The following is a 9246-nucleotide window of genomic DNA, read 5'->3' on the forward strand; positions in this document are numbered from 1 at the left end:
AGCATATAATTGTTGGTAAAAATTGCTCAGTCATTCAATAATAGCTTTTGAATTTACATTCCATAATAATAGAGGCTTAAAAAACAAAACAAAACAAAACATGCTATATCCTCAGAGCCTAAAACAATGCCTGGCAGATGACAACAATGACAACAAAGGCAAAAAGGCAACTAACTTTTTCTGGGAACTTACTTTGTTTTAGGTACTCTTCTAAACACTTTATGTATATTAATTCTTTTCATCCTTACATTAACCCTTTGAGGTAGGCAGTATTATTACCCTCATTTTAGAAGTACATAAACTGAGACACAGAGAGGCACATAGTTGGTATTCAATAAATACTCATTGAATGAACTATTTGTGGAGGCTTTCTATATGTAAAGCTGTCTGCTAGGATCTTAGGAGGATCGAGAAAGGAAGAAGACATGGTTCCTTCCTTAGGGAATTTATAGTCTTATATTCTAACCTGTTCTGTGAGGGTCCATATCATGATGCCCTGAGAAGTGCAGTTTTCCTAGCCCCTTCCATCTGCATTCCATGGAAAATAACCATGAATTTGATATATTCTTGGCTGATTCTCTGAGAAGACAATGCAAGGCAGCACGTCCTAAAAAAATTGCTCAAGGATGAGATGACAACCATTTCCTTTAGAATGCCACAATGACAATTTGTTTATTTCTAAGGAAATTCAGATAACTCCTAAGTGGCCAGTTTCCTAGAAAAATGATTATACAGTACAGGGTCAACCCTTGAACTTGACTGTTACTGAACCACACCACTGAGAATGAATCCACTTTTTGGGATCAATAGGGCATATATGAAGGTAAGTTTTCTTGTGTTTACTCCTTTCCCTGTTCCCACTTTAATCTTCTGGCCACTATCATCCTTCAAACGTGGAAAGGAGTGACTCAACATTTTTATTTCCGCAGGATAGTTACTTCCTCTAAACCATCCCCTGCAGAAGTCATTTACCAAAAAAAGATGAGAAAAGCTCTAAAAAATGTCTGCAATTCTGTTCAAGCTGCCAAACTCAGTGGCTGCCTCTTTGTATATTATTTGATCCCAGTTTTAAAACACTCTTTTTTATCTTTCTTGGCTCTTCACTCCCCTACACAAGCTGCTCATTCTGCTGCTTGGCTAGCTTTTCCTTTTCTAATCAATGTCCAAATGTTAGGATTCTTCAGGTCTGGCCTTGGATCCTCCTCTTGTCTCTCTTTAAACTTCCTTGATGGTCTTGTTCAGTCCCATGGATTCAGGCATCATTTTAGTGCTGACAAATCCTAAATTTGTATTTCCTTCCCAGACCTCTTCTTTGACTGCCAAACTCTTAAATTCTGCTTTCTTGATTTTTTTCTTGAATGTCCTACAGGCATCTCAAACTTAAGTCCAAAAGGAGATTTGGATTTAGATTTCTCAAAACCTATACTCCCACCCCACTCCAGTCTTTCCCATTTTGGTATATGGCACCACCCTCTACCTGGCTGTTCAAGTTAGAAAACCATAAGTCATCCCGAATTTCTTCCTTTTCCTCATATCCCCCATCTAATTCATTAGCGAGCCCTATTCACCTTACTACCAATGTATTTCTAGAATCTCTTCAGTACCACCTTATTTGGTACCACTGAAACCCCAGCTGTCTTTCCCCAAAAAGGCTCCCTCCTTCCTCTCTTGTCCTTCCCTAATCTACTCTCTGCACAATGGTTGGAGTGATTTTTTAAAAAATTTATTGTGGTAACATACATACAACATCACATTTCCCATTTTTAAATTTTTATTTTTATTTTATTAGCGAAGTTGTGGGCTTACAGAACAATCAGGCCTAAAATACAGGATTCCCATTTACCAATGGTGTGGAACATTTGTTACATGATGAAAGCACATTTTTATAATTGTACTATTAACTATAGTCCATGTTTAACTTAGGGTTCACTGTTTATGTTGTGCAGTTCCACGGATTTTTAAAAAAATTTATTCTAGTACCATATGTATGTTAGATCCCAGAAGAAGAAACTAACATGTAGAAGGAGTTTCTAACCCAGGGGCCCCACAGCTTATCTCACAGAAAACAGGTGCCCCATAAACTAAGGAATGAAGGCTGTTCAAAGCTGTTCAAGGCCGTTCCAGCCACAGTAGCACCTCAAAGGCGAGTAAGGTAAGGTCAGATATGCCCATAAGAGGACAACCAAAAAGGCCTGCTCTCCCCAGCTAGATAATGCAGCTGCTTTCCTAAAAAGAATATTGTCTCAGAATTCTACCAACCAATCAGCCCAAAACTAAATAGGCACTTACCCAATCGAGGCACAGACATCACAGCAGACATCCTACCCAACAGGGGTTCCTTTTTTCATTAAAAAATGCCGCTCTCAGAGAGAGAGAGGGAGCCATTATCTTTTTCTTTCTTTTCTGCTGGCTCCCACCTGCTTTCTTCCTCTAATAAATCTTAAACTTTGTACTTACACTTTGACTCGCTGCATTGTGTGGATTCTTGAATGGCTCCGAACCCAATAATATACAACCTGAAATTTCCCCTTTTAACCACATTCAGATATATATATTTCAGCGCTGTAATTATGTTCACAATGCTGTGCTACCATCACCACCATTCACTACCAAAACTTTTCCATTGTTCCAAATAGAAACTGTACATTTTAAGCTTTAATTCCCTATTCTCTACCCCCTTTCTATCCCCTGGTAAACTATATTCTAGATTCTGACTCTGTGAGTTTGCTTGTTCTAATTATTTCATACCAGTGAGGTCATCCAATATTTGTCCTTTTGTGTCTGGCTTATTTCATTCAACATGATGTCTTCAAGGTTCATCCATGTTGTTGCATGCAACAGGATTTCTTTCCTTTTTATGGCCGAATAATATTTCATTGTACATATATACCACATTTTGTTTACCTATTCATCAGGTGGACACTTGGGTTGTTTGTATCTTTTGGCCATTGTGAATAATGCTGCTAAGAACATTAGTATGCAAATATCAGTTCGAGTCCTATTCTATTTCATGTACTTTCCATCAGAAAGTGTGTGTGTGGGGGGGGTAGTAATGTGCTTCATTACTGATATATTCCTAAGAGACAAGAACTTCAGTATTAACTGGGCATTGATGAGAACAGAATCCTCTGATTACAATTTTCATGTCTGATGGTTGGGAGCATTTTCCACTGACCAGCTTCTGACTCCCTTTATTTCAAATCTTATTTCCTTTCCATTACCACATAATTCCATGCTGGACACATCCATATCTTGATGAAGCCTGCACTTTTCTGCCATGTAAGTTGGCACAGTGGGTGACAGGAGTAATCCGGAAACTTTTCCTACACCTGCATGACTAGAAATAACCTAACTACACATGGAAGTAACTATGAACTTCTTAGATAGGTCTGCTACATCCAAATCAATTTTCCTTTAGCTGGACTCAACATAGCCCACAGCTTTGCCCAACATTGCCTGATACATGGAAAAGTATAACAGAGGAGAAATTAGAATGGAAAAGTTGCCCAAATCAATTGCAATTAAAGTGTATCACTTTTGCAAATTTTACAAAAGTATTTGACCATGTGAACACATTGCAAGGCCCTCCCTGGGTCCAAGGGTCCAGTAAGTGAGGGATCTTGAAAGTTGTGCTTGTTTATTCCTATAGTGAACCCTCCTTGCTCCCCTGCCCCTCCTCCGTTGCTTGCAGCTCACCACTCCAACAGACTGAGCCTTGCACATGCAGTTCCCTTTGCCTAGACCCTTCTAGTCCCTGCTTTTAGTCTGCCTGGTTCCTTCACATCCTTTAGGTTTCAGCTTAAAGCCTTCCTCCTCAGTTAGGCTCTGCCTGACGACTCTATTGGCTACCAAAACTCCCTGTGTATTTCCTTTATTTCACTTGCTTATAATTTGTAATAATTTAAATGATATATTTGTCACTGTATCTGCTTGTGTGTTTGTTTTAAAATTAAGGTCCATGACAGCATATGTGTCTCAATTGCCATTTTATCTGCAGTGCCTGGGATAGTGCCTGGCACATATTAGGCGCTCAATGAATAGTTGGTGTATGAACAAATTAATAAATATCATGAGACTTTTCCAATTATGATAGAATTGCTAGTAATGCAGCTAAAGGTAAATACAGTAAGCCCCTTTCACTTATTATGAAATTGCTAATGATTAGTTGAAATCCAGAACATGAACCATAGATAGAAATGAACAGATGAAACCCATACAAATCAAAATGATATGCTCAATTAGTTAATAAGGATGATGTGTTAACTTTTGTAAAAGGAAATATTGAAAACTCATTTGTTCACTCATTCAACAAAGATTTATTGGGCATGTGCTGGATATTGGACAATGTGCTCAACTCTGTCTATACAATGTTAAACAAGATAGTCTTGGTCTAGCTTCCTCCACTGATCTTGTAGTCCAATGGTTGATACAGACAAGTAAGAGAATAATTACAATACAGGCATACCTCATGGTTTGAACCTGTATGTACCCCAGAAAATCATGTTCTCAAAGCTGATCCATTCCTGTGGATCCTTGGTGAAGAAGCAATGAACACTGTTGACATGATAATGAAGGATTTAGAATATTACATCAACTTAGTTGATTAAGCATCGGCAGGGTTTGAGAGGATTGGCTCCAATTTTGAAAGAAGATCTACTGTGGCTAAAATGTCATCAATCAGCATTGCATGCTACTGAGAAATATATCATGAAAGGAAGAGTCACTTGATGTGGCATACTTCATCACTGTCTTATTGTAAGAAATTGCCTTAGCTACCCCAACCTTCAGGAACCAGCACCCTGATCAGTCAGCAGTATCAACATTGAGGTAAGACCCTCAACCAGTGAAAAGATTACAAATCGCTTAAGGCTCAGATGATGGTTAATATTTTTAGCAATAAAATAGTTTTAGATTCATTTATGAACATTGTTCTTTTAGACACAATGCTACTGCACACTTAATAGACTACAGTACAGTGTAAGTATAACTTTTATATGCACTGGGAAACCAAAAAATTCATGTTGCCCAGTTTATTGTGACATTTGCTTTACTGTGGCGATTGGAACCAAACCTACAATGTCTCTGAGGTGTGCCTGTATAATGCAGTGGGTGTTATGATAGGGGAAGTTCAAAGTACTGTGCAAATATAGAGAAGAAGTCTTCACTGAGCTTGTTAAGGGGTCATAGAAGGCATCAAGGAGGAAGTGATGATGACTCAGAGCCCTGGGATGGAGAAGAGCATTCCAGGCAGAGAGAAAAGATGGTGCCAAGGTCCAGAGGCAAGAAGAGACTGGCTTGTTAGGGGAACATATTGCAAGTTAGGTTCCCTAGGAAGTAGACTCTGAGCAAAGATTAACATGCCAGAGGTTTATGAGTGAGTGCTCTTTGGAATTCCACTTGTAGGAGAGAAGGATGAAAGGAAAACTGACAATAGGAGATGATGAGCAACAACAGTGTCTCAGCCAAGGCCTTAGCCAACCCGGCCAGGAGTTCTGAAGATACGGTGACTCAGAGCTGTACCAAGTTGAGGGAGAACGTCTGGGCCCTTATACCCCTGTGTCGGTTCAGTCACTTACATAGCCTTGGCAAAGAGTGGGGAGTAGTGGTTGAGGAAGCTGCGGAGGTAGCCAGAGATTAGACTGAGTAATTAATCATCTTAAGGAAGGAAGGTTTTGTAAATTATTAAATATAGCTTCATTTATATTATAATATACAAGGTATAATTTGATTAGAGTGTATGAGTTTAAATCCAGGGGCCTTTTGTTAAGTGTAAATTTAGGCATTTGAGGAAGGAAGCCCTTGTATTTCCTTATCTGCATAGAAACAGATAAGGACATTCTGTTCTGTGGAGAGGAGTCCATCTTTTATGGAGCTGCAAGAGGCATTTTTATGCCTACGGGAGGCATCAGTTATGCAGCAGGGAAAGGGATTGGCCCTTGGAGCTGAAAGATTCCCAGCAGAGTGAGGCAGTAGAAGGCTGCTAGTACTCTCTGTAAGCTGCTGGTCAGCTGGAAATGTAAAAATTGGACGTTTCAATTATTCTTCTCCTTCTCCTGCCCCACCTCCCTTCTTCCTTCTTTTCTTTCTTCTTCTTCCTCCTTTTTCCTCCTAGCTCCTCCTCCTCCTCCCCTTCCTCTTCCTTTTCTGATTCCTCCTCCACCTCCAGAGATTTGTATCTTTTGCTCTGGGTGAAACTTATTTGTGGAAAAAAATTCTTTTTTATTTTGGAAGAAATAATTTTGTTTTCAGTTTTAGAAAAATTAGTTTCTTGGTTTGAACTAATTGTCTGATATTTTTAAAGCATTTCTTCAACCCAAAGTGCCTGGAAGCAGTCAACTAACTGGGTTTTGATGTACATAACCAAATAATCACATGTGAACCTGAGCACCCAAAACAGAAAGCTCTTCCCCTCCCACCTAATCCTGGATTGCTATAGCCCAGACTGAGAAGAGTTGATGCACATTGTCTCCTGAAATTGAGCAGATAGGGGTAATGCCAGGATGGCGGCTAAAGAAACATAAGGAAATAATCATTTAGGGGAAGCATATTGGCTTCTGATTTTCAAATTTGAAACTAGAGGTTCATCAGCCTCAGCATCTCAGATGAACATATCCACTCTTATTTTATTTCAATCAATAAAAACAAGAAGATCAACAATGCGGTGAACCTTCTTGGTCATACAAATATAGGACCAGTCCTCCCACCCCTCTCCCACACAATGTCGTTGGGCACTTCTGGACTTTCATGAAGTTGTTCAATGGCAATTTTGATGGATTAGGTTGGTAAATAAACTATTTAATAATCTAACAGTTTGTCCCCTCATGGTGGTTTGGGATACATGTTGGGCAGGGGAGGGAGTATGCCAGGGTTATATTTTCATGAGGTTCTATGGGCAGTTACCCCTAGCTGAGGAAGATAGATTTTGGATGTCCATAAGCCTGGGGGCAGGAGAGAAGATGAGAGAAATTGTTCTAAGGGAAGCATGGATTGCTGGGTGCCTGCTTTTATTTATTTTTATTTTTCTCTAACTAAAGAGTTCTGTATTGAGGCTTATTTCCAAAAACAAGGGCATGCCACTGAGTGACTTATTCTTAAGTGTCCTTGCTCATTCTTGGGCTCACACTGTGTACTGTGTGGCTATGGGAACTAAGACCTCATGGCTCGGTGTTTCTGCTGAAATTGCATGGTCACCATCTGCCAAAGCCCCCAGCTTCTAAGGCATGTCAGTCTGCTTTTGGGCCCACTCTGTGGGCTGTGGCTTTTTGAAACAAGCAGCTGTCTGGATTTTTCGACAGATGCAGACATTCAGCCCTCATTCTGACATCTTTCAAAATTTAACTTCCCCATCACAAGCTAAAACTTCTTGAAAACAGCTAAAGGACACAACTCAACAGATTATTTTTGCATGCAAAGTCCATCATGCTGCTGGGCTACACTGCTTTCTGAAGATATTGCTTGTTACATATTTTTATTCCAAATGATACATATTTAGTTACATATGTGGCTGTGTTATTATTTTCTTCCCCCTCTTGGCAAATGAATAAGCTCAATGCTCCTAGAAGCTTTTTGTAATACTGTGTTACAAGAACTGTGATATTGCACAGTTTCTTTCACCATGTACAGTGTATATGACCAGTCTCAGGTGTGCTTTTGGACCCAAGAGATTATTAATGCTTACATGTATTACATACTATAGTTGATAAACCCTATTTCTACACCTGTATACTGTGTCTTTTAAAGCTTAAAATCTAGTGAATAGCAGGAAGGCCTTATCTCCATTCTGGAGGTGAGGAATTGGAAACTCAGAAAGGCCAGATGATCGATTAAAGTCACACAGCTGGCAAAGGCATTGTTGGGGTCTGGATTACTTTGTGGACTGCTGTTCTTTTTGCCAGACCCTTGCTTGACACACTCTCCTCTCTCCCTGGGCAATTTGATCCTCTCAGATGTACGCTGATGATTTCTAAATTTATGTCTCCATCCTGGACCACTCTTTTGAGCTCATGTGCTCAAACGCCAGCTAAATATTTCCACTTGGGTGTCTCATGGGTACTTCAAACTCAGTATATACCCCAACCAAATTCAGTGTCATCCATCTATTCCTTTCAAGCCTTCTCTGATTCCTATATTTGCTTTTTTTCCTTTTTCCCTCCCTCCTTCTCTCTCCCTCCCTCCCTCCTTCCTTCCTTCCTTCCTTCCTTCCCTCCCTCCTTCCTTCCTTCCTTTTTGAGAATTAAGGTTTTTCTGCCTGATTAGTCTTCTTGGTTTCACTTTTTGGACTTGAATACATGAGAAAATACGTAATTTTCATTTAAGAATGTTAGACAGTAGAAACATCCATTTGAGGAGAAAATATAGCAATCAAAAATATAAAGATCATAACCATTTGCAACTCTGAAAAACTTAATAAAAACCAAATCGGCAGGGAATTGACTGTCGCAGGAGCCAGAGCCGCTGCTGCTTGCCACCCGCCCGGCCATGCTGTCGGAGAAGACCTTCAAGCAGAGCCACACCTTCTAACAGAGTAGAAAGATGTGCTACTCACCTGAGAGCAGCATCCTACCAAAATCCCGGTGCTTATAGAAAGATACAAGGGAGAGAAGCAGCTTTCTGTATTGGATAAAACCAAATTCCTTGAACCAGATCATGTCAACATGAGTGAACTAATGACAGCGCCTGCAGGTGAACGCCAGTCAGACCTTCTTCCTGCTGGTGAAGAGCCACAGCATGGTGACTCGCCACACCCATCTCGGAAGTGCATGAGGGCGAGAAGGATGAGGACGGCTTCCTGTGCATGGTCTACGTCTCTCAGGAGACATTTGGAGTAAGATTGGTGGTGGAAGGCTGGCAGAAGCATCTATCCTAGAATTTTTAAACCCCTTACACCAAGGCAGAAAAGAGGACACTACCAATTGAGATTGATCAGTCATCTAATCACAGGTCATCAAAACACTAGTGTTCCCACCTAGGAGGTGTAGTGTTGCCGGAGCCTGGTTGGCACCCGAGGTGAGCTCCAGTGCAGGCTCGTTTCCTTGTCTCGAGAGTATTCAGGGACAAGAGGAATAGTAGCAAGCAGTAACGTTTATTTGAAAAGGCCAGCACACATGGGGAAATAGCAAAGGTTGGTGAGAAGAAACACATGCTTAAGAGGTCAGCATGGGCATGCCCAAGGGAGGGGACACATTGGGTTGAGCTATGTCTAGGTTTTATATGTTAGCCTATTGCTAGGCTTTAGGCCAGGGTTAG

The 9246-nt window shown here is 40.4% G+C and overlaps 1 pseudogene; it reads left to right on the plus strand.

Annotated features, from left to right (window-relative positions):
- The first annotated feature begins 8478 nt into the window (after positions 1-8478).
- Positions 8479-8866, plus strand: LOC119530336 (annotated as a pseudogene).
- Positions 8867-9246: the final 380 nt, after the last annotated feature.

The sequence above is a fragment of the Choloepus didactylus genome, chromosome 3, assembly GCF_015220235.1.
Source record: "Choloepus didactylus isolate mChoDid1 chromosome 3, mChoDid1.pri, whole genome shotgun sequence".
In the NCBI taxonomy this organism is placed as follows: domain Eukaryota; kingdom Metazoa; phylum Chordata; class Mammalia; order Pilosa; family Megalonychidae; genus Choloepus; species Choloepus didactylus.